This window comes from Melopsittacus undulatus, chromosome 4 (genome assembly GCF_012275295.1).
Source record: "Melopsittacus undulatus isolate bMelUnd1 chromosome 4, bMelUnd1.mat.Z, whole genome shotgun sequence".
In the NCBI taxonomy this organism is placed as follows: Eukaryota; Metazoa; Chordata; class Aves; order Psittaciformes; family Psittaculidae; genus Melopsittacus; species Melopsittacus undulatus.
The window spans coordinates 109,062,043-109,087,661 of NC_047530.1; the positions used below are offsets into that span (position 1 = coordinate 109,062,043).

Here is a 25,619-nt window from a genome sequence, read left to right on the forward strand (position 1 = left end):
ATTAGTCAGTTAAGAATTCAATCCTAATGTTCAATAAAACTGCACTTTCTCTGCAAATGCAATATGAAATGAGGTGATGCATTTAGCAGCACTCACGTACATTAAGAGGGTGCAGAGTGAAGAAGAGATGCCCAGTGCCATTCCTGGCTGGCACAGGCACTGCATCCGTCTTCATCCTCCCTGCAGCCCTCCTGAACTGGTGAGGAGGATGGAGATACCCTATGGAGTTCTTCAATGAGGGTCCCAAGGCACTGGCACAGGGTGCCCAAAGAAGCTGTTCCTGCCCCATCCATGGCAGTGTTCAAGAGGCAAGCTGCTCTAGTGGAAGATGTCCTTGCCTGTGGCAGGGGTTGGAGCTGGATGAACTTTAAGGTCCTTTCCAACCCAAAGCATTCTATGATTCTATGAGTTCTGAGGGGCTGAGAAAACCCACCCAGGCAGTGATGGAAGCAGCATCATTCTGGGCTGTGCACAGTGGGAGGGATGGTCCCCCTGGCTGGGTGCCCCAGACTGAGGGTTCCTCTGTCAACGGATGGGTCTGACATAGTCTTACCAGCTACTCCTCTTCCTTCTTAATGCCAACGTGCACTTTTCTCCCCTTTTCCAATCCCTAATTTCCATTATCATCATTAACATTATTATTAGCATCATCATCATTATTATTATTATTAGCATCATTATTAGTATTTTCCAACCCTGCTTCCTTTTGAAGCACCAGCCACAGTCCAACAAGTACAGAAGGGACCAGCCACACACCAAGGGGGAAACATCAGTCCTCTACCACTCTTCTTCTCCCTGCAACCTAATATGAGGTGCAGTATTCCACAGGACTCTATAGAGGCCCTGTGCAATCTGCAACATCATCACTACAGGTCTCTCCCAGCTCCTTCTGCAAAACTTTTCTTTCCAGTGCAGAAGAGATGAGCACCCACTGCCAAACCCATCATTTGTCATGAGAGAAATACCTTTTAAAGCTGTCTTTAAATTAATCTTAGGATTATTTTAAAGCAGCTATTTTCTGAGCACATAAAGCCAGGTGAGTAATTTTTGGGCACTCTTTGCCAAGGGTCAGGTGTTTTGAACTGAAAGCATCACCCTCCCTTTCCTAGAGTACCAGGTAACCCTAAAAATGACAGCTATAAAAGAATCAAGCAACAGAAAGAGAATGCTTTTAGCACTGGCAGGAACAGCTCACACCTCCCAATCCAGAGGTCACAGTTCAGCCTTTGCCCACAGTTATGGAGCTGTATTACCAGAAAGGTTCTCTAAGCACATCCTCCTCCAGCATTCCTGTACAACCAGAAGGCCCAGGAGACAGCAATGGTACTCTGGAGCTCCTGGGGAGGGCAGAGGCTAAGCCTGGGGTAAGATGCTCACAGATGCTGTTGTCAATAGTATTTCTTAAGTGCTGCTGAAAGCAGACTGACCACACCACTGAGCTGACCACACCATGGTCCTGTTCCAGCAAGGTCCAGCTGAAGTCTCCCAAAGTTAACTGTAGGGATGTGGGAATGGTGTCAAGAGTGCATTTAGGTGAATTACAATTTCTGTCCCTGTGTCACCAGTGTCACGAGGGCTCCCGTTAACCGTAGGACTAAGACCACCATCATCTCGACTGAGAGCACCACAACCAGTCCCACCATGCAGGCTGCAGCCCATCTCTCCTGTGGACTCATCACACACTGGCCTGCCAGGATGCTCAGGCTTTTGTAACGTCCACATATGGCCCCTATATAAGAGCCCAGAGCTTCTGACACCCTGCTGTATCCTCCTGTACCAGACACGCATCCCAGTGACAGGAGTGCCAGCAGCTGCAGAGAGTGTCCAGTGACCAGACACACCATTCACTGCCCATGTTCCATTAAGTATTTCAAAGAGACAGTTAACATAATGCTGGGGAAGGGGAAAAAAACCCAAAAGATACCAGGAGAAAGAGGAAACTCCAGCACAGCAAAGTATGTGGAAGCCAACAAGGACTTGGGTATAAATCCACAGGTGATTCACAGGGACAACCCAGGATCCAGTCCAGATTTGTTTGTTATTTACCTGACCAGCAGCCTGGGAAACAGCACTTCTGCAGTGGCAGCACCCAGGGACATGATCTGATTTCCAGTGTGACCTGCAAGACCAGATGCTGTGGCTGGCATCTTCCCTCCTCTGGTGCTGTGGGTCCATCAGGGACCATCACACCACCATGAAGAAGCCCAAGACTGGTTTTATTCTTAATACAGATGATGTTTTAGCTCCTCCTGGTCTCAGCTAAACTCTGCTGGTGTTCACCACCAGCGCAGTAATTATAGCAGCACCCAGCAATAACGCAGTGGCCGCCTCTGCAAAGGCCTTTAATAACATTCATGTCTGTCAGGCGAGCCTTTAAGTATTAACATATGGGGGAAATGCCTAATAGCTTAATATTATTGTGTGTGAGTCTGAAATAACACCCCACAAGGCCTCTTATATCAAACATTAAACCTGCTTAAGAGAAGACGTTTGAGCAGAACCAATTATTCCGCAGTAATTCTTCATCCTGAAAGAGGTATTTGGTTGGGAAGTGTGTGTGTTGTCACAGCAGAACTATTTACACCTTTAAAAGCACGTTTTGCCTCAAAAGTAAGTCACAGAAACAATAATGCAACTGTAAAATTGCCCTTTATCCAGCAAAATGCTTGAGAACTAATTCTTGCCATACCTGTAGATACCACAATCACAGCATCACACTAAAGGTCCTATCAATGCTTTATTATAAACTTCTCCCCTTATATTCAGGGAATTAGGAAAACCTTTGCCTAGAGGGGATTGTTTTCATAAACTCAGTGCACAGGGGTCCCGGCACAGGCAGGAATGTTTATGGAAAATCTGAGATTAGAACATTTCAAACTGCCTGGTTTCATGTTGCACACATGTAAAGCTATAAATAGGGAGGAAAATGAGCACAATGAAGGTGAAGAAATAACAAATAGTGGAAAACCCCAGGGTTGTCAGTTACAATGGCAAAGTGAACACTTTCTCCCTCTGACTAAGAATCCAATTTACTCTCAGGCCGTTCCAGTTCACTGTTTGATAGCTACAAGTGTTATCTCTGGGATCTTTTAATACCAGCTTGTATTTACAGCCCTAGGTGGGGCCCTCCAGGCAGGGTTTCATTGCACAGGGTGGGTTGAGCCTCCTGTGACTTCCCAAGGAGCAGAGAGGGGTCAGTGCTCAATCCTGTGGGATGACACTTTGACGTGCGAGCAGGAATTCAAATGTAACACAAGAGTTTCAGAGCACTTGAAAGCCACTGAGACCCAGCTGCTGGTACAAGGGCTGTGCAGCATCTTGATGCAGAGGCAGAAGCTCTGATTGCTTTTCTGCTACAATGGCCATAGCCTAAGCATCCACTCCAGCAGCTCAGAGAGGTTCCAGAGAGCCCGGTCAGGAGTGCCACGATGCTGGACTTGACCCACCACCTCCCCAGATCAGCACAAATGGGCAGGAAGAGGGGTTAATGTGCATGTAGAGGACATCTACATGAGGAAGCACACAGCGAGATCATAGAATCATCATAGAATCCTGGAAAACTGGGTTGTGTTGGAAGGGAACTTAAAGCCCATCCAGCTCCAACCCCTACCACGGGCAGGGACCCCTTCCACTGGAGCAGCTGCTCCAAGCCCCTGTGTCCAACCTGGCCTTGAGCACTGCCAGGGATGGGGCAGCCACAGCTTCTCTGGGCACCCTGTGCCAGCGCCTCAGCACCCTCACAGGGAACAGCTTCTGCCTAAGAGCTCAGCTCAGTCTCCCCTGTTCTGGCAGGTTCAAGCCATTCCCCTTGGCCTGTCCCTACAGGCCCTTGTCCCAAGCCCCTCTCCACATTTCTGTTTGACCCCCTTAATCACTTGCTGACCCCTACCCACCATCAATGGCTTCATCCCTGGCCTCCTGCAGTCACTATACTTGATGCAAAACAACCCAAGTATGAGCAGAAATGACTATTTTTGCTAATGCAGGGTATTTTACATGTCTGGTTATGTGTTTTAACAACATTGCTAAAGTCTATGAGCAGTAAGTCCAGCTACTGCCAGGCAAGAATTTTGCATGTAGAATAGGAAATAGCTGAAGGCAAAGGCATCTAAAACAAGAGCAAAGCCAGTGCAAATTCTATCAGCGGTGGCAGCACTTGATGGTTCCTTGAGGCTCAGTGTCTAAACTGCCCTGTATATCTCACAGTGGAGGTAGAGTTTGCTCCCCAGAGATGTGAGTCCAGATCATGGACTCTCTTCCTGACCTAATGTATCCCTCTTTCCCCTTCTCTCCTCACCAGGAGCAACCTGCTCTTGTGGAAGGTGTCCCTACCTGTGGCAGGGGTTGGAACTGTATGAGCTTTAAGGTGTGTTCCAATACAAACCAGTCTGGGATTCTAGGATTCTATGACAACAGTTAGAACTAAGGGGTAAAATATATATTGCAGCATTTAAATAACATTGGCTGTCCCATTTGAGATGATCCTATATCCTACATCATTGAGGCCTTGGGCAGTGTGCGGTGTGGAACTGCAACCTCTTGGAATCATAGAATCATAGAATAGTTAGGGTTGGAAAGGACCTTAAGATTATCTAGTTCCATCTTGTTAGCTCAGCTAAGTGACTGCAGTTTGCCTCCACCTTCTCCTGATTTTAGCTGGAAACTCTCCATAGCAGAGCACATGCAAGGTGAAACCAGATCCTAAGCATTATGCTTTGCTGAACTGTACTGCAAGTCTATTTTCTTTTGGAAGAGGCAGGGCGGGTTATTTTACTTAGAAACTGAAGTTCTCAGGATGTTAATATTTCAGGGCAACCTCTGTTTTTGCAGTTGAGAGGAAAGGGTATGGAGAGAGAAGGCAGCCGCCTGGATGTCGGGATTACAGGGCTCCTCAGAAAATCCCGCTGACACAGCTTCCTCTTCATCTTTGTCTCATATCAAGTTAGTAGTCAATGTGTTATTTTAACAGCATGACAACAACTATACAGAATGTCAAATAGTTACCTTTTATCTGGAATTTTATTCCTGCCATATATTTCAATGGAAATATACAACTTAATGTGGCAACATATTTCATGCTGAAATGGGTAATAAAAAAAACTATAGGCTGTGCATTTCCCCTAAAACATAAAGGAGGAACACACTGGAAATCTCTGCTGTTTACTGCTCTCTGTCATCCAAGATCTCCACACCAATCTACTGTGCTTGAACTATAAATATTGCTGGGGATATAGTCAAGGTTTTTCTTTCTTTTTCAAGCAATAAAACATACCTCAAATCCAGAATGTTCTGCCCTGCCTGAGTTTCAGTTCCAGCCTGACATATGGATGGAGATGTAAGACAAACCTTCTTGACTACACTTTAACCCACTGCATGGGTACTCAGTGTCCCTGAGCCTGAAGGAGGCTGCTTCCAAATCCCAGGGAAGGAGCAAGTCAGGATCAGGCTATTTCACATCAGCAGGTGCAAACCAGAACCTCTCTATTACCTCCTGTACTCCTTTAATATCAGGCCACCACTGGAGGTACATGGGGGGAGAAAGGCTTGGAAAATAGGAGCTGTCTTTGGGGTCTCCCCCATTTGTCAAACACATCATTTTTAGCTACATGCAAACTGCGAGTTCCCAAGTTATCTCCAGTTGGATACATTTTCCTTTCTAAGGAAACTGCAAACAGGAAGAAATATTCCCTGCCCTTTTCAATGCACGGCAGCTGGCTAATTATCTAAATTACAGCTTTGTCAATATTACTTCATTCACTCAACCCTTCCTTGCTGTTAGCAAAAAAGAGCTGGAAGACCCAAACTCCTCCAGATGTTTGGGTTTACCCAAGAAAGCCTTTCTCTTAAAGGGAGACATGATGGTCAGAGCTGTGGTTGTCACAGCTACATGGAGCAGTCTCCACAATGACTCTATAACAGAGGTCTTTGCATGCAAGATACTTGTTTAAGCTGCTTTGGCTTGACCTAAATGAATAAACATACACAAATATACCCACTGGGAACATGAAGAGGACAGAGAAGTTTTAGAAGAACATAAGAACATGACTTATGTTAGAGGAAAGGCTTCCAACACTTCTTCCTGCTAGAGGATGGATTTACCTGAGGACCACCAGGTTTCTCAGATTTGCTATGATGCTGACTCTACTTTCTCCTTCCTATCTGTGCACACTGTTCTTGTCTGAAAGGTACCTCTATCTACCAAATGAATGGACAGACTATATGGTGTATCTCAAGCTTTTATGTCTCCAATACTTTGGGTCTGCCCTCAAGCAGGATCTGCCTGAGTGCTGCAGTTAACTCCCAGTGCCATAACCTTTTCCTATCAGTGAGCGCTTAAACCAGAATTACTAGTTGTAGTTATAGATGAGATTAAAAACTGGACAAGGGAGGTATCAGTAGATACTTTACTAGTACCTATATCTAGTAGATAGCTCTACTAGATATAAAGCTGTGTAAGCCAGGACAGCTCTTCAAGGCAAGAGACTGAGTCAAACACTGCTGTCAACTCATGGCTTGGCAGAGGAGTCTGCAGATCCTGTTATTCCCTCTAATAACATGACTACACTCTTTGCTCCTTCTTGGCTTTTAGGACCTGTACAACATCCTCCAGTCTGCCAAATCTAACACACAAGATGCCTGACCATCCTGAGACACAGATGCAAGACCACAGGGCATGCTCAAAGGTCTGCCAAGCCCTGCTATATTCATACCAGGGCAGGTCCAGCCTAATGGTTCTGACCTTTTCTGGGACAAACATGAGTTTAGTATCTGTGCTGGCTCAGTACATACATGAAGCTTATAGACATCAAATAGGAAAAGGTAAAACAGTTGAATTCCCTGCTTTTGTATTTTGATGTTAATTCCTCTTCCATCTCTTCCCCTCTCAGCATGAAAGCCCAAGCCCCCAGACACCCATCCATCCTGAGCTGGGTGATGCCACCTGATGACACACATCTGCTTAAAGCAGGCTCTGGGGACTTGCAGATTACTGCTCAATCTTCCCCGTTGAGCAGCAACCCATCCTCAAAGGCTGCAGGTGCTGGACACTGGCTCTGCTGCTGGCAGCTCCAGCCCATGGGGCTTTGCTGGCAGAGGCAGGGATGAGCAGGTAGCTACTCCAGTGAGCTCTTGCACAGCAGCACAGAGGCCAGCAGCCCTGCCAGGAGCCAAAGCTCCTTATCTGCTCAAAACCTGCTGGGTTGGAACTGGATGATCTTAAGGTCCTTTCCAACCCTAACTATTCTATGATTCCATGATTCTCTATCTGCCATAGATGCATATGTCATGAAAACTGGAGTCAAGAGCACCAAATGCAACAGCTTTTCCTCTCCCTTAGGAGAAGTTTCATGGTTTTGACCCAGCAACTTCATCACGATGACTTTGGTTCACCAGGAGATGACCACACAAGAGGATGCAAGAATGGCCAACAGCAGACAAGCAACAAGCTTAGTGTGCATCCGTGGTGTCATAAGATGAAGGCATCCTGAAAGGTCCTTCAATACCACCCATTGGAGTTGCCCTTTCACCCCAGCAAGACCTGACCAGCTCTTTGGCACTGGTGAGGTCCTGGCACAGGGTGCCCAGAGAAGCTGTGGCTGCCCCATCCCTGGCAGTGTTCAAGGCCAGGTTGGATGAAGCAAACTGTTCTAGCAGAAGGTGTCCCTGCCCATGGTATGGGGTTAGAACTGGATGAGATTTAAGGTGCCTTCCAACACAAACCAATCTGGGATTCTATGATTCTGCTAATGAAAACATCACAGCAGCCTGGGGTGAAACACAAACACCTGGAAGAGGGCAAATCCAACAATAAGGAAATGGCTATTTTGGAAGACTCTGAAAAACGGTTGAGCAGTGATTTATTCAAGAGATTCAGCAGTTCACCAACTTTGTGAAGCTTCGGAGATGGAAAAAACGTAACAAGTGAGTCTCTTGCATGAATAAAAAATTACATTTTACATAAATTAAATATATAATTTGATTAAACATGTTTATGTCTTCGCCGTGACATTTAGAATAGGAAGTATTCATTTTGTGTTTTGAAAGAGGAAAAAACTCTTTCAAATGTAATTTGAAGCTGTCAAACCAATCTTCTTTACAGATCTTTTAAATGTCACATACCTTGGAAAGGGGCTGGCAGATCCCTTTTAAATATGCAATTGCAAACAGTCCAAGCAAAATCAAGAATTTATTAAAATATGCTACTGACATTTATACTGATTAAGTATAGCCCTTTCCTCACTGCCTTCCGATAGACTCCTCTACAAAAGATGTGTCACAACAGCTCCTATTAACGCCAGGCTCGCTGTAATTCCAACACACAACCAGCCCTTCCCAACCAGCGAAATCCAGCTGTGGGTAAAGAGCCTGGCTCTTGTTTTGTGCTGCGATTAACAGGAATTTCTGGTTGCTTTACATGAAGAATTGTACTTTTTGATGATTTCTTACTGGCATGCTTGAATTATAGCCAAAAATATTAACTACACTTACTTTCAATCAAGTGCTGTGCTAAACCTAACGGCTTTAAATGGAAGAGTGGATTCATCATAAAAGAACACCGACTGCAACTCACATCAGACAACTTGAGGTTAGCAACTTGTGTGTTTTGGTTTATAATCGTAATATCCACCCTTAGATTATTCATTATTCTCCCCAGTTAAATGCATTCCTGGATTTTTTTCCCATTTATTTTAAGGAATAGAGAAGAGGGACAGAGGAAAACCCTCTCAGCTACTGGTGAATGCCCAAGTGCACCAAGGAAGGCAGCTCCCACTCTCAGTCGCTTCCCACTGACAAACTGGACATTTTAGGATCATTTTCCTTTTTTTTAGATGACAAAGAATTGAATTATTATTTCTCCTCCTCTGTCACCAGGCCAATGAAGAGCATGGGCATAACTCTTATTAGCATCAATAGAAATTCCCATTGTAAATTCTCCTCCGTTGTAAATTCTCCCCCACAAAGCCACATGAAGAGCAAGGCCATGCCAAGCAAGTGTACTCCCATTGGAAAATAAAATACACCTCCCATTTCTCACTACCACCACAGGGAAAATGCAATGAAGTGCACAAGATCAAGCTAAAATTGCCGTATCAAATCTTACTTGTACTCTATAATTACTCAAGGAGCAACTCATCACCAATTACTCCTCGATGATGAGATTTTGTTGCACTTTATGGAAGGACTTTATCCCAATGCTCTCAACTTTCTGCTGCGTAACACAGCAAAGTACAGCACGGCCAGCATAACATTAATCACGATCAGCACCAACTCTGGCTTACTTAAAGCTTACACTCAGTATTTAAAAGTCAGAAAGTTACTAAAGGGACTGTTAGTATTGCAGAAAGCATGTCAGTGCCAGGCAATGGGGACACAACGCAGCTCACTGGCAGCACCCTGTGCTGATCACACCTCAAAAGGCATCCAAAGAGCCCAAAAATAGCCAGGACCATCATCAGCATTTTCTTGGCAGATTCATACATGACATTCATCATCACACCATAAATGAGTTTAATGTAGTTAAGGATAGAGAGGAACTTTGCATTGGGCTTCAATGTCCAACCTCCTACCACTACACGTGATGCTTTCCCCAAGGTGCCCCTCCATTGAATACTTGTCCATGCCCCATGGAAACAATACATTGGTGGGTCCAGCTTGTGAGGGGCAATGAAGTGACTGCATCAGTCTCCTGACCCTTCCCTCCACCACCTATTGCAAAAGGCATCCAAGATTTCTGGAAATTCCCAAAGGAGTGTATTGTACCCTTTGGAACTATGAATACACAATCTCCCAGTGAGCAGCTACTCTCTGGTTTATGATCTACCAATGCCTTCTGCTGAAAGAACACTGATGATCAGTGTCAAATGTTTAAATAAAACCCATCAAAGTTTAATACCAGAGTCAAGCACATCCTTTTGATGGGTTTCTCAAATACACAATGTCTCCATTCCACCCATCTGAGTTCCTCCTATTGCTCCCTAAATCACATCTTCTCTATGATCCATGCAAGCTGGACCACCAGAGCAGATCCTGCCAGACATCCATCACACCATTCACACCTAGATAAACCTAACACCACACATGGAAACTCAGCCTCTTGAACAACATGGCAAGCATCATACTCCAAGGTGAGAGCACAACATCTTCTCTGTCCTCTCCAAATCATTTTCCCATCTCCACAAAGACAATGAATCCTTTTGCTAGCAAAAGCAGTGTTATTCCAATTCCTTACACCTTGCAAGTGCTCCTTGACCAAGACAGTGTGGGGGTAGCAAGGAATTTTGTATCTTGCCTCTGCTTTTTCTGCTTACCCAGTTGCTTTTATACAGAGTAATACACAAATGCAGAAGCAACCAAACACCCAAGACGTAAATGAGACTATCTCAGCTTCTCCCTTGGAGAGAACACCTTCAACCCTGAAGGTTGTATTCATGATATGAAGCCTTGGGAGATGTCAGCAGGCTGCTTTCCAGCTGACATTTTCCCCCAGCTGCTGCCAACACTGAGACATGCCACCTGGAAAAGGTAGGAAATGTGCCCAATGGGCTTCCCAAAGCACAGCGAGTGTGATCCATGTCCCAGGTACTCTGAAGCACAATTTTGGACCACATCAGCATCTGGTGTAAATCAGCATCATTCCAGCAGTGTGCAAAGAGCAGAGTCTGGCTCCGTTGGCGCTCCAAGGCACAGGAGCATCCCTGATTTCCTCTGACAGAATCAGCGCACTCGTCACCGACGTTTCCCAGAGCCAGAGCAGGAGGTTTGCTGTTATTTCCACTTTACTGCATCCTGCTGACCCAGGACACGGCATCAACACAGCGAATATGGGTGACAAAGTTTAACAGACAAGGTTGGTGCTGAGCGCCTGCTTCTGCAAGGCTCTGCTCTGCCGGTGAGCAACCGCAGCACAGACACATTGCAGGAGGCTGGCCCACCAAAGGGCCGTGGCAACATTATGCCATCCACAACAGCAGCAGAAGACACATTAACTCTACTAAGACTGGCTTCTCAATTATGCTTCCACATATGAGCTTTCTATGGCTTCAAAGTCCCCTCCACAGTTCTGTCCAAACCTGTCTCATATCCAAGCATCCTCATCACTTAAGTGCTTCCCAACCCATGTCCAGCAGACCCATGTCCTCCTCCACCTCCATCTGCCACAGAACCATCATACCAAAAAGCACCAGCAGCTCCCAGTGTTACAGACTTGATTTCTCCCCCCTGAATCATGCTATTTGCTTGACTTATGGAAGAAGGAATGGGATAAACAGCCATGGAAGGAATATTGCATGAAAATAGGTATGGAAAAATTATAGAAACATAAGACAAAACCCATACAGAAGGTGTAAGTATGTAAGCATCTCTCCTGCCATACCGTAAATTACTCAAACCACACTGGGATCATGGAACACGGGCATTGTTTTTGTTGATGTGTCTGGCTGGGTTTTGAAAGCCATCGCTTTCTGCATTCCACAACAGAACCTTTACACCCCCGAAACCTGGTACCATTTCTTTTTATTCTTCCTGCCTTTATTCTATGTATTTATTCAGCTACCCCATGTGAAAGGCCATAAATTGCACTGCTACTTAAGTCACAGGGGGAATTCCTTTAAACAGAAGTAAAAACTCATAAATAACTTCCCGCAGTCAACAATGCGTTCATTTACTTCTCTGCTTTCAGACTAATCTTCCAGATAACAAATCAAATCAAGTACCAAAATGCAATTATTCCATTGTGATAATCATCTCCTTCTACTCCGAGCATACCTTGCCACATTTCTTCTCAAATTAAAATCAGCAGAGAGGCTCATAGGAGGGAGAGGAGGAAAGGTTATGAAGCATTGATAAAGTTGATGTGTGACACAGAAACTCTGCAACTCGACCAAAGTCCTGCGTCTTGAGCAGAAGGCAGGACACTGATAGGGTGGTGGAAAAGAAGTGGTGTCAAATACGGTTTAGATTCCACAGTATTTGCTGTTTGTGTCCCAGGGAACAGAACCCACAGACAGGGACTCTCCGTGTTACACAGCTCCACACCATTGCATTGCAGAGAGGCCGCCAGCATCAACAGCAGGGCCAGAAGCACCAGGCTAAAAATAACCCAACAGAAACAAACTCCCCTCGGCTGCCAGGCTCCTGAGGAACCAACTGCACAGGACTTGAGGGGCACAAAACCAACCCTGCAGCCCTCGAAGTGACAGCGACAGAGGCAAAGAGGTAAAGGGCTCATCACCAGCACTGGGACTGGGCATGGAAATGGAGTGGAGACAGGGTATGGAATCACAGCCTGCCCAAGAGCATCCTCATCCTACTCAGAGCAGAAGCTGGCACAATGGGAAGGGGCCAGTGGCCAGGAAAATAGAGACAGAGGGCAGCTGGGGGCCCCAATGTACATCACAGCTTAAGGTTTTTTATTACACTGTTTTATTTTGTCATCTTCAAACTAAACTCTCATCCCAAGCTTTTTCCATGCAAACACCTTCTGTAAATCATTGAAAGCGTGCAGATCTGTAACACTGCAACAATAAACCATGCTAGGCACACTCAGACATGAACATTTAAAACACTAGCAGTTTAGATAACAAATTATTTTGCTCCAAAGGCCGCAGGCTCCTAAACCCAATGTGTTGATGGGAGCTCTGGCTCCCACAGCTCTGGTAGCACCATTGCTCTCCAGCCTTGTGGCTCACAAATGCAGCCACACCTCCAAAGCAAACACCTGGGGAGCTTGGATTCCTTCTCAATCCAACTTACAAGGCTGTTTTTGTATTTCAGAGTTCAGGAAAGGACATCAGAGCCATTTGGAAGTGTTTTGGGGTTTGGTATTTTTATTATCATAGAATCCTGGAATGGTTTGTGTTGGAAGGGACCTTAAAGCTCATCCAGTTCCAACCCCTGCCACAGGCAGGGACCCCTTCCACTGGAGCAGCTGCTCCAAGCCCCTGTGTCCAACCTGGCCTTGAGCACTGCCAGGGATGGGGCAGCCACAGCTTCTCTGGGCACCCTGTGCCAGCGCCTCAGCACCCTCACAGGGAACAGCTTCTGCCCAAGAGCTCAGCTCAGTCTCCCTGCTGCCATTGCCATCAATGAGGGTGAAGAACAGAAAGCCAAGACCTGTTGGCAGCAGGTCATTTTGTAAGGTTTTTATCCCAAGCAGGGCTCAGCATAACCTCACACCATCGACACCAGGTGAAAACACAACCGCAAGAACCAAACTGTTTGAAAACAGTGGAAAACCAACCAGAGCCCAACCCTGATGCTTCTGAGTGCCCTTTTCCAACACACCAGCCCAACAAAACAGGGAAATAAGAGATGCCAGGGAAGCAGGGGTGGCTGAGAGCTGCGAGGTGGCTGCTGTGGCTTTGGGGTGCATGGACCCAACGTGGTGGTGCCCACCCAGCTGGTACCCACATCTACAGCAGGGCAGGGTGCGGGGCAGGAGCCCAGTAGCAGCAAGGATGGAGAGCAGGAATGCCCAAGCATCTCGGTCTCATATAGCACACAGCTACTCCCGAAAGCAACATATTTTTTATGCCTTTTTTTTTCCCTATCTGCTATTTTCCAGTGCCCAAAACGCTGCAGGACACAGAGCATCGTTACACGTACTGCATCCTGCACACAGCAGGACGTTTTAACATTTCAGCTGCATCCACCAAACCCTCCAACACATGTATATTTTATTTGATTTACTGTGATACTTTTCTTCCATCTCTTGAAAGTAATTTTTCACTAAAGCGTAACTGCTTAATTGGCAAGTGTACAAAATATAATTACCCTGCATACAAGTTACAATATTGCTTATGGGAATATCACTGTAGATGCATCCTGCTTTATTTTGTGTTTAATTTCTATTAAGAGAGCGGCACGAAAATAGGTAGGTACTCTTGATTTCATAAACATGACACATCATTCAGTCAGTTCTCTGTGAACCAAAGCCCAAACAAATACAATTGAAAGACAACAGAAAATTCCTGGCCTGTCCTAATGCATCCCAGTTAATAAAATTATTATGTTTTCCTCTAAATAAAGTGCAATGATCAGGATGCTAAAAAAACACCTCTCCAGGCTTAGGTTTGTCACATCCATCACACTACCAGAGTGATGTAGGATGTGGTGCATAGGAATATATTGCTTTGCATGACAGCTTTAGGGGTTTCTGTCACATTCCCCACAAGAACTTTTGCAGTCGCATCTTCTATAGTGGAAGGAATGCAGAGACCCAGATGCCCATTGTCAATGCAGTGAGCAGTGCCTGGACCCAGTAGCAAAAAACCTCAGTCTTTGTGCCCTCATTTCTCCTCAAGCAGGTGAATGCAATTAGAATCATAGAATCCCAGCCTGGTTTGTGTTGGAAGGGACCTTAAAGCTCCTCCAGCTCCAACCCCTGCCACAGGCAGGGACCCCTTCCACTGGAGCAGCTGCTCCAAGCCCCTGTGTCCAACCTGGCCTTGAACACTGCCAGGGATGGGGCAGCCACAGCTTCTCTGGGCACCCTGTGCCAGCGCCTCAGCACCCTCACAGGGAACATCTTCTGCCTGAGAGCTCAGCTCAGTCTCTCTTCTGGCAGGTTCAAGCCATTCCCTGTGTTGTATGACAGCAGGCGCTACTAAAAGGGTCTCTCCCCATCTTTCTTCCCAGCATCCTGTGCTGCCAAATCTTGAAAGCTTAAAAAATTCCCATTGCATCCACAGTTCCCAGTAAATTCACATCCAGCCATGCCAGCTCCATCACCACCCCAGGGGTAACTCCCTGTTCTGCAACCATTTACATACGTGAGAAACTTTATGCACAGGAGTAGATGTGCTCTCTGGAAATGGGTCTCACTGGTCTCACAGCTAACTAATATCAGCATGTTTTAAGTGCCTTAAAGGTTTATTTCATTTGCTTGACTAATAAGATTAATGCAATGTTTGTTTGTTTGTTTAAGCTAAATCATACAAAGCCAAACATCTAAATGTCCTTAACTCATAGCATTAGCCTGAGCTGTGTTACCATGTGAGCCTGTCTTCCTACACTGCTTTTCTCTTTCCTATGCAAGTAGGCTTATACCAAATTCAACTTCTAGACCCCAAAAAATGGTGTAAACTCAGCAGATATATACCTGTGTAAATATATATATATATATATATATATACACACAGATACACATGTACAAAGGGGATTTGAAACAACACTCGTGCCATGACAGCTTCTTTATATTCAAGCACAACAGAGACCAGAGCCTAGCAATCCCACAGACCTCATCCGTGAATGATGGATGAGACTGACAGACCAATCTGCAAACTCACCTAAAAGCTGAGTAAATCTACAAGCATCCAGCTGTAAGTTCTTGCTTCAAAACAGAAATGCATTTGCACACAAATGCATTGGGTTGTTCCAGCCATGACCTGAGCAATGTGATTTTTGAGTCTGGGTTTGAGCTGTTTTAAGCAGTTTGAGCTCCTGTCTGTATTCTTCTATTGAGAAGTTTTCTATAAGCTGGAGTTTTTTCTGGTGTCCCAAAATCTGGAGTTTAACTAAATTCTGCCCAATTGCATAAAGCACACAACTATCAAAAGAGAAATCCTCATTTCCTTCCTATACCTAAAGTAGTTCACATCTGACCAGGCATTAGCTATAAGATGGGCTAACACAGCCCCTGCTAACTCCTGCCTAGTGCCAAGTACCTGGTGTTGGTGCAATTCATCCCTGTGACAGACATACCAAGGGAAATGGTGGGAAATGAAGGATCTATGCTCTTCCCTGAGTGCTCAAGGTCACATCTTGCAATCTGCACCTTTGGGTCTCCCCTTTGCAAGTCATCCTGTTGAAGAAAATCATTAACGCTGATGCGGGGGATATGCAAACATCTGGACACTCTCATTCAAATGATGGGCTCCCATGGATTCTGAGGTCAGGAGAGACCACTGTGATTTCCAGCCTGACACACTGCACATTAACTTACCTAAATACATCTCTGCTTGAGTGATGCTCAAATATCCCTGAATTCAGTGTTTCCAAAGTGGAGTAACCAGCAGCCTCTTCCAGCATCAACAGTGCTGAAAACATGAACCTCAGCCACAGCCTTTGCCTGGCTTCACCTTCCAACTATTGGGTCTTGTTAAAACTCTCCCTACTAGACCCAGGAGCTCTTTATTATTCAGGTTATGATTCTATGATTTTATTTATTTCCCCCATGACAACACTAATTGCCTTAATCTATTTACCTTCAAGACTCTCCTGTATAAGTCAAGCGGATGGAGGTCCTGGACCCTTCCACTGCATTCCTTCCCAGTTCCTTCAGCATTCCCACAGCTCTCCACAGACCCTCCTCAACAGTCTCTGGGCCCACGTAAGCTACCACATCCCTTTTCCAGCTTGGCAGCCACCTGCAAACTCAGGCAAAGAGCACACAAGACCTTTGACCATAATATCTTATTAGCAGCACTGGCTCATGACTCCTTGCTCCCCTATACAGACATGATTTCTCCAGGCAGCATACTGGAGGTAGGACCTGCATTGTTTGCTCTCAGATAGAGAGATTTACAGCTGGCCATCTGAAAAGTATTACCTGCTTGTATCCAGGCAATACAAATTGCTTTCACCAGCGGTCACTCCTTTTCAGTGTTTACCACTCTCCCAGTCTTAGTGACATTTCAAGCTTTAGCCATGGTGACTCTGCCTTATCACAGGCTGCTCACAGACACATTAAGCGGTGTAAGGACCAGAAACGAGCGCTCAGAGAGGCTGCTGGAAATGGATGTGTGGAATTTCTTTCTGATTTTACAACTGTGTTTTGATTTTACAACTGTATTTTGAGAGCTGACACTGCTGAGTCTCAGTTTTGCACATCCCCAACCAAAACAGTGGTGCTGTACCAAGCTGCATCTCTTCCTGAATTTTAAGTACATAAAAATCCCTGCAGTTCCCTGTTTCAATCCCATCGATGAGCTCTTTAAAGGTAAAAAGAAGTTAGTTCTAAAGGATGTGCTGCCCCTAAACTCATGTTGGTAGAGATTGACTGCATGGCCGTCCTTCCCTCCTCCATTAAACAAGTCCCCTCCCAGTGATTCAAACTGTTGTTACTCAGCCTGCCCCTTTTATTGCTTGTCTATAATACTACACCATGAGCACTGCTACAGCTTGCAGGGAATTCTCCAGTATTTCAAGACAGTAAAAAATACACATTAGTGCCTTGGTTTCCTCTGTGAACCTCTTCAAAGAGAGACACCGGGGCTGATGTACAAAGGTTGGACTAAAGCAGCAGCTTTTCGACATTCACCTCTACCACAGTCTCTAAACACACCATTACTTTTCCTGCCAAACAAGTGTAATAATTTTGCCTTTTCTATTAACTTCACCTAGTAAATTAGTTGTATTTCTAATATTTTACACAAACTGCTTGCTGTTCTCATCACTATCAGCCACAGCTTCTCCCTGCATCCCTTCACCTCCCTCCTCAAGCTCTGATTGCTGTTCTCTGCTCTCAATTCCTCTCTCAAACACTTGGATATGCAGACATTGATGGTATCATAAGGGTTGTGCATCTCAGCTCAGTGTCCAGCACCTTAAACAGCCCAGGAGGACAATGGATGAAGGTGACATGCACAAGCAGAGACCCACTTGCTCAGATTCTCCCTCCTGATACATCATTCAGTTAAATCCTTTTCAGGAACAACTATAACAAAAATCACTGCCCATAACCTCAGTGCCTGGAGCTAAACAAGAGTGAAATTCCATACTTCAAGCAAGGCTAGAACTAGGATTTGGTGAAGTTGGGTCACCTCCAAGAAAGCACAAATTCAAGAAGGACATCAAACTGATGGCCAGACAAAACTAAAACTGCACTTTCTCTCCCCAAATCTGTCTATGCTGCTTCTTTCTAACACTCCTAACTTTGGTTGTTCAGATGATATGTGCTTTCTGCTCTTCAGACATTGCAAATGGGAAAAATATGTCATCCTGGCTCTTCTCCTAGGAATAATATTACAGTGCATAAAAACCCTGTGTCCTTCTAGGAATGGAAAATAGGTAGCATAGGGATTTCATCTGAGAAACACTGTTGTTATTAGCAGAGGGCAAGAACTGAAGTCAGGGTAGGTATTCTAATACTGAACGTCTGGATACCTTAATTCTAGGCTCAAATCTTGCACCACACCATTTTTGCATTAAACAAACCCTGCAGTAGCTTGTGCTGTGGGCCCATGGAATGTCAGATAACAGCAAGATCATGAAAGCTAATGAAAAGGTGGAGTTTTTCCCCACGTATTGAATTGGGTTTAATTTCATCCAGAACTAATCACAGCAAAGCTGAAGTCGCCCAACTTTTAAGTGTAACATCTAGAATTTAGCCTAATTACTTTGCTTAAATTGCTGATTTCTTCCAACCTCTCATGCAGAACCTGGTTTGCAGCATAAAACTAATAAAACCCTCAACGCTTTATGGCAGCTCTACAGGTATCACTACTCTTGTATTTGGCCTAGCACATTTTTAAAGGGGGATTTACAGGGTTTCCCCTCCAGCTAACAGGAACAAAGGCCATTCCCCACACACATGTATCGTCGTAAAACCAAAGGGTATGCTGATAAAAGCAAGGAGGAAAGCTGAGATGCAGTTATTCAAGGGGCCTGCAGAAGGCCAACTTTTAATGAGAAACTTCATCTGGAACATAAACTATGAGCTGCTCACGCCCAAAGTGTTTTAGTGAATCACCTGTACAGGAATAAGGCAGCTACAGAGACCTCACACCCTGGGGAAGCCTCAGCTAGGTACATATGTGGATGTAAGCAAGCGATGTGGGATGCAGTAAGAGAAAAGATACAGGAAAGCCAGGAAATCTCCTGGACACATCAGTGGGGCTGCAAGGGAATGGTTGTTTGAGAAGGGAGGGACCATGTTCCCTAAATATAATCCAGAATATCCACAAGGGCAGGCTGAGGATCTGTAGAGCTCATTGCATCCCACAGCACAACACGCACTGTCCATGCAGGAGTCAGCTCTGTGATTAGTTGTTGGGTTTAATTATTTCCTACCCTAACAATGATGCTGTCAGCCCCATGAGTCTGTCAGCTGTATGGAAACTCATGGATTTCCAACCCCTTACACCTCTTTTGGGGCTGACCCTGCCCTCCTTGCACACCTAATGCTCTTCCCAATATCCACCAGCATCTCAAAGTGGCTCAACCACACTCCCAGCCAGGGTCCTTTACACCTTGCAGAGCCATACATTATAGTTATCACAATAATAACCAAAAGCCAGCCTCATTTTGGACTATCCTACATTTTTTTGCCAACTTCCTCAGCACAGAACTCCTCTTTTTCCAAGTGAACGGGTCACTATGAAAAATGATAGGCAGCATCCATTCCATATCTGTTATATTTAGCAACAGAGAATCCATCTGCATTATTCCTGGTCTCATTAAAGACTTGGCTCCTTGTAAATATTATGTCTGTAATCCACACATTCTCCCTCTGTGCTGTGCTTCAGGGTCTATTTAAGTAATAATTGGTATGCAACGTTGCAAAGAAATAGTGGCTGAGTGTTTGACAACATTACACAAGTTAATGGACATGGGAGCAACCACGGCGGTTCTGATGTGAAAAATCAACTCTGAGGTTGCTACCAGCATCTCTGCACAAAGCCAGGGTACCTGGGGCTGAAGATGGGTGTGATTTGGTCAACCTTGATATGGTCACCATGGTGGTAAAGGTTCTTCCCCATCTATCGCTGCTCAGAGTGCTGGTGGGGATTAGGGAGAGGACCTAAGGGGGTGAAGCAGAGCCCCACATTCAATGACTGAGCAGGCTGCTTTAACCATAGAAACCCTTCTGCTGGCAGGAGGGATAGGCAGAAGCCCAGAAGGAAGCAGTGCAGTTACTTTCAGCAGGCCCACTGGTTTTTATTGGCTTGAAGAACACATGAAACTGCTGCCAGATAGGGCTGCAGGAGCAAGTCATTAATAACTAAAACCTACTACGGATGTATTTGAGTAACTTGGGCTTTGTTTGCATTTCAGAGTCAAGTCCCAGAGCAGATGGGAATTTATAGAAGCCTGTCAAGGTGCCCACCCTGATCCACCTGGAAGACCATGTATTTGAAAACCAAGGCTGGATTACCCAAAACAACTGTGCAATGCAAAGGAACACAGCTCCCATTGGCTGTGGAGCAGAGGGACCCTGTAAGGTGATGGCATCCTCTGGGCAGTCCTATCCTGGCACAACCACAGAGCAGAGAACATCCTCCAGCACTGTCCAGAGTGGGCTCTGCTCCTGGCTGGAATTCCAGGATGGGGTTAAAGCTCCCTAAACATTCCTGAAGTTGGGAATCGCACAATGCAGCAGCACTGATAACCTCCGTGAAGGGTTGATGGGTCCACCAGAGTCAGTGCTAACAATTCCAAGCCTTCCCTGTAGTTGCTACAGGGCTCTGACAGTGGCTGCATGTCCACCCTTAAGGAGCTGCATGAATTCTCCATAGACAACATGTATGTGGAACACCCTAAACCATGAGTGACAATGACGGGAAAGGAGCTGATGTGATGACATGTGTACCATGAAGGAAAACACTGTGCTTCCCCTCCTCATGCAGGACATGTAATTACAGACCTCAGAGCAGCCAAAGCAAACTCCATCCCACCAGCACTGAACTTCAGGCCATGCAGGTGCAAACCTCTCCACCACGCCACTCTGCTTCCACCACACGTTTTTCCCCTCCAACTATTCCAGCTGTATTTCTTTTTAATAACCCCATGGATCATATAACCCAGGCACTAATAAATCATTACAGCGCAAAAACCACCAACAACTCAGGCAGCAGGACCACCAAGAACTTCCCATGCACACCGTGTCCCCCCCTCACCTGACCAATTAAACCCAACAGACCAAAATGAGCCCTGAAGCCTGTGACTATCTCATCCTCTCAACACAGCACGTTCAGGCAGGGAGTCAATGTAGAGACTGGAGCAAACTGGACTCAGGCCCCTCTTGCATTGAAGATAAATGTGACATAATGGGATTCCTGTTTCTCAATAGGTCTAGTACCTCATTCTGAACAAGAAGTCCTCATGTTTCTCTGTGTAATCTCACCATCATGTTCCCAAATGTGACATCCCTCCAGCATTATCACCTCAAAGAGGAGAAACACAATGTAATTTACACACTCCATGTGTTTATTCCTGTGAAAACGATTCCGGGTTCCTAAGAAATCACCAGGGATCACGGTGCAAGACAGAGGAGTGCAGGCTCCTAAAGCATCATTGCTTCTGTGGAACAAACTAAGTAACAACTGATTCTTCTGTGCTCTGGGAACAAAAACTGATGCTGACTTCGCAGCAAATGCTACCTGGTCCTGGCACTATAAACCACCAGAGATTCCGGTGTCCTCACCACAATGGGGCTGAGCAGGAGAAGGTGTGCATGGCACAGTCAGAAGGCTTGGCCCCCTTGTCCTCACCAGGGCATGGCATTTTTCAGCCTCTCACCTAAAACTTGTATTTATTTCCTCTAGCAAAAGGGAAGGAGCAAGAAACCAAACCACAGGAACGTGGGGGAAGGAATGAGAGTTGGCTCAGGAGTACCTGGGGGTGATGAACTCCATTGTAGAGCTGTATCTTCCACCGGTGGGGAAAACACCAACTCCTGGCTAAAATGTTTGTGTTATCCCAGCGCAGAGCAAAACCAGCAGCGACTTCCCAAAACTTCCCTTCTAAAGTTTCAGTGTTCCCTGCAAGAGGGGACCCAGCAACTGCCCTGTACTCCTTCCTGCATGGTCCTTATTCACCTGTGAGCCCCAATCTCTCTTGTCAGTACCTCTAAGGTAAATATCATATCATATCCCAGACTGGTTTGTGTTGGAAGGGACCTTAAAGCTCATCCAGCTCCAGCCTCTGCCACAGGCAGGGACACCTTCCACTGGAGCAGCTGCTCCAAGCCCCTGTGTCCAACCTGGCCTTGAGCACTGCCAGGGATGGGGCAGCCACAGCTTCTCTGGGCACCCTGTGCCAGCGCCTCAGCACCCTCACAGGGAACAGCTTCTGCCTAAGAGCTCACCTAAACATCCTTAACTACTGGGGTAAGGGGTCCTACTGCAGGTGTAATCACCCCCGTCTGAAGAGCTCCTCACCAGCAGCTTCACTCTCCACTTCTTTAACTTGCTACAAGTGGAATACAAAGCACAGAAAGCTGTACTTGCTAGATCTGATGTGAGGAGTAAACATGACACCTATCAGACTTTACGAGACAGCATCACCTACCACATTTTAACAAAACACTTGCAATTTGCCAGTGCTGTGTTTAAAGCAGCTTTTCCATTTCTTCCACTTAAACACGAAGGCACCTTCGATCCCTACCATTGCAAACAGCCCCCCAAGCCTCCCAAAATTAACCTACCTTTTGCAAAAGGCTGGAGAAACATAGATTTAAGGGGTTTCTTTTTCCTTGCAGTCCATATTCTCACTGGAGTCAGCTGAACTGAAGAAGCTCTATTTGAACTGCAGCCAGCCCGATGAATAAATCAAACTTCCTGGCCAAAGGTTTCAGTGCACGACTTCCAAGTCATGCCTGGGACCTCGTACTTGGAGGCTGATGTTTTTCCTGGTATAAGGAATATTATCATCAGACCCCAGTGACGAGTCTGTACTGGAACGACAGTATTAAAGACAACCTACAGCTTTCCCTATGGACAAACTCCTTTGAACGTTTTCCATCTAGGAAAAGCACGAGTGGAAAAGGGCAGGACTTTGCCCCGTAAAAGCAAGTGGGGGTAAGAGCTCCACAGGGATTGTTCTCCTGAGCCAATCCTCAGGGATCCCACACAGGCTGGGCTAGGAGGAAAACTACCTTAGATCCAGGGGAAAGCAGCCACGAGAAAACATCACCTGTGGTGTGGACAATGTAAAGTCAACAGTAAAACTCTGGACCATCTCAGTCTCCAATTCCAGGGGGGAAACGGGAAGCTGAACGCTCCTGCAATCCACACTTCAAGACACAGGAGAGTTTCACCATCTGAACTCCTTTCTGTTTGGTTTTAGAACTACTTGGTTAGGACTTTTAAAGGGACAGAGCCTTTGGTTGTCCAGGGCTGAAGTTTGGGATGGAGCAAGCAGCTGCCCACAAGCCCCAGATGTGCCGCGTTCACTAATGATGAAGGCGAACCCCATCCTGCTCCCTGGTAATGACTTACAGGTGGGTTCCCAAACCCCTCCGAAAAGAAAAGCCCCATTCTATAAACACCTCCCTGCCTTGCCAACACCAGGGTTTCCACACAAGCCCTGATGGGAGCTGACAGCCCCCAAACAAACGCGTTTATCGGGGCTGCCCCTGCAGCACAAAGTTTTGCAAGGTGAAGGAAACACCAATCTTTGTCTGAGGTTTGATTCAGTTTCCCCTTGGCCGGCGCCGGAGCTGGAGCACAAATCAGCTTTGTGGTAATAACAGATTACAGAACACATCGCCACAAACAATTCCTGTTATTATTGGGGGGGGGGGACGGACACACACATGCACACACCGAGGGATGTGTAATTGAAATGTCGGCGATTCAACAGCCACCTCGGAATCCATAAACAGCTCATGGTATTCCGAACACACTCTCCTATAATGAGACCGTCTTCAATTTTCCTTGGAAAAGAGACCTTTAAAGAATGCTAAAGCAGGTCGGCGCCCTTACGCACTGATGGAAACAGGAACAAAAGCATTTTGTCACCAGGCATCTCCTCCAGCATTATTTTCTTCGCTCTGCTTAAACAAACTGAAAAGTACGTGCCTTTTCCTTCCCTTGTTTTCCCCGTTCCTCCCTAAATATCTGCCATAGCTGCAATTTCATCCCCGGCGCTGAGCCACCATCTGTATGGAAACAAGGGTCCATTATCCCGAACCGTCCCCGGCTCTCGTTTTTCCTGCTTCGCTAATGTTCTTTAAAACATGGGATTAAAATGTCATCCCATCCCTGGCGTTCTGGGGAGCCCTGCGTCCTCCTCTCCTCCGGTCACGGTATACTTAATCAAGTGTGAATGATTAAAGTACTTCAATTAGAGCTACGTACATTCATTGCTGGCAATTCAAAGGCAGCGGCAGAAGTCGAGCTGAAAGAAGAAATTACTTCTACTACTTTGAGATCTCCATCTCCCGCTTTCCTCCTCCCAACGCAGCCATGGGACCCGGGAAAGGACTAAGAGCTCAGCTCCGGGCAGGATTTACCTTGGGGCACGTCCTTGGTTGGACAAAAGGCTGTTCTTTCTCTTTCAGCAAGTCTAGCAAGTATTATATTTTCAATTGAGAGATGATTTTTTAGGGGGAGAAGAACCAAAGAACACGCTGAAACCCACACATCAATGCAGCTCCTTTGATTTTGCTTTCTAGTGATACCAAGGGAAGGCTTAAAATAGCCAGATTGGGGGGGTGGGAGGGGGGGAATAATCAATAAAATCAATAAATATTAAGGAAATTCGGTGTTTTCAGCGCTGGAAGGGGGATAGTGCCCTGCGGAACGGGTAAATGCAGAGAGTTGGGAGGTGATGGATGGGTCGATGCCGCGCAAATAAAAGGGAATTTAAAAGAAATTGTTTAAAAATGGGGAAGGAAATTTAAAAATATACAAATATTATTTTATGGAAAATTGGGTTGTTTTTGTGGGTTTTTGGGGAAGAAAAAGAGTATTAATGTGATGGAGGAGAGGGGGGAGAGGAGAAGTAAAACCCCCCCTATAGGAAAACACAAGCCTAAAGGAGCGCGGCCGGATGCTCCGCGGTCCCCCGGACGCCGCGGATGCGGCGTCCGGGGGACCGCGGAGCATCCGGCCGCGTTTCCCTGCGGGGTTCCCGTTGCCCAAACTTTCCTGCCTCCTCCTTCCCGTTAATCCCCCCGGCAGATGCTGTCGCCGTCGCTCGGTCCTAAGTAAACAATGCGGATCCCGACACAACAAAAGATTCCCACTTCCCCCCTCCGCTCCGCGCCCGCGCAACTTGCGCGGCCGCCTCCCACCCCCCCTCCTTTTCCTCCTTCCTTCCCTCTTTTCCCCCCTCCATCTCACCTCCCCCCATCCCTCTTCCCTTTCTCTTCCCTTCTCCTCCTCCATCCGCATGGATTAGGACAAGAAGCAAAGATGTCCTCGCTTCTCTTTCCCTTGTCCTCCCCGCCGCCGCCCCGTTACCTGCTCCGGGGGCCCTCGCCCCGCTCCTCAGCGCCGCATCCCTGCCCGCATCCGTCGGGATCCACCGCTCGCACACACACAACAGGGGAAAAAAACCAACTTAATCCTTCCCCCCCCCCCCCCCCCCCCCCTTCTCCTCTCCCTCCTTCCCCGCTCTCCTGCTCCGCCCGCCGCGCCGGGAGCGGCCGGGGGGCAGCGGACCCCTCCGCGGCCCCAGCAGCAGCAGCAGAGGGGGGATGCTCAGCGCAACTTGGGGGGCAGGGTGGGATTTCCCCCCCTTTTTTTTTTCCCTTCTTTTTTCCCTTTCCTTTTAATTTTTTAATATTTTTCCTCTTTTTTTTCCTTCTTTTTTTTTTTAATTCCCCCCTTTCTTTTTTTTTAAGCCCAAAAAAAAGGGGGAAAGAAAGTGCCCGGGCGGCTCTGGGCGGAGCGGCCGCTCCCCTCGCCACGCTGGGAACAGGAGGCAGGGGCTCCCGTTCCCTGCTTTTCTTTATT

General features: G+C 46.4%; 1 protein-coding gene across 1 annotated transcript in view; it reads right to left on the reverse strand.

The window, feature by feature from the left end:
* The window catches only part of CTBP2 (C-terminal binding protein 2), a 136,827-nt gene extending 111,607 nt beyond the window's left edge, over positions 1 to 25,220 (reverse strand). The window contains exon 1 of the mRNA XM_034062115.1: positions 25,125 to 25,220. The gene's annotated coding sequence lies outside the window, so the exon portion shown is untranslated. The remainder of the gene's footprint in view (positions 1 to 25,124) is intronic.
* Positions 25,221 to 25,619: the final 399 nt, after the last annotated feature.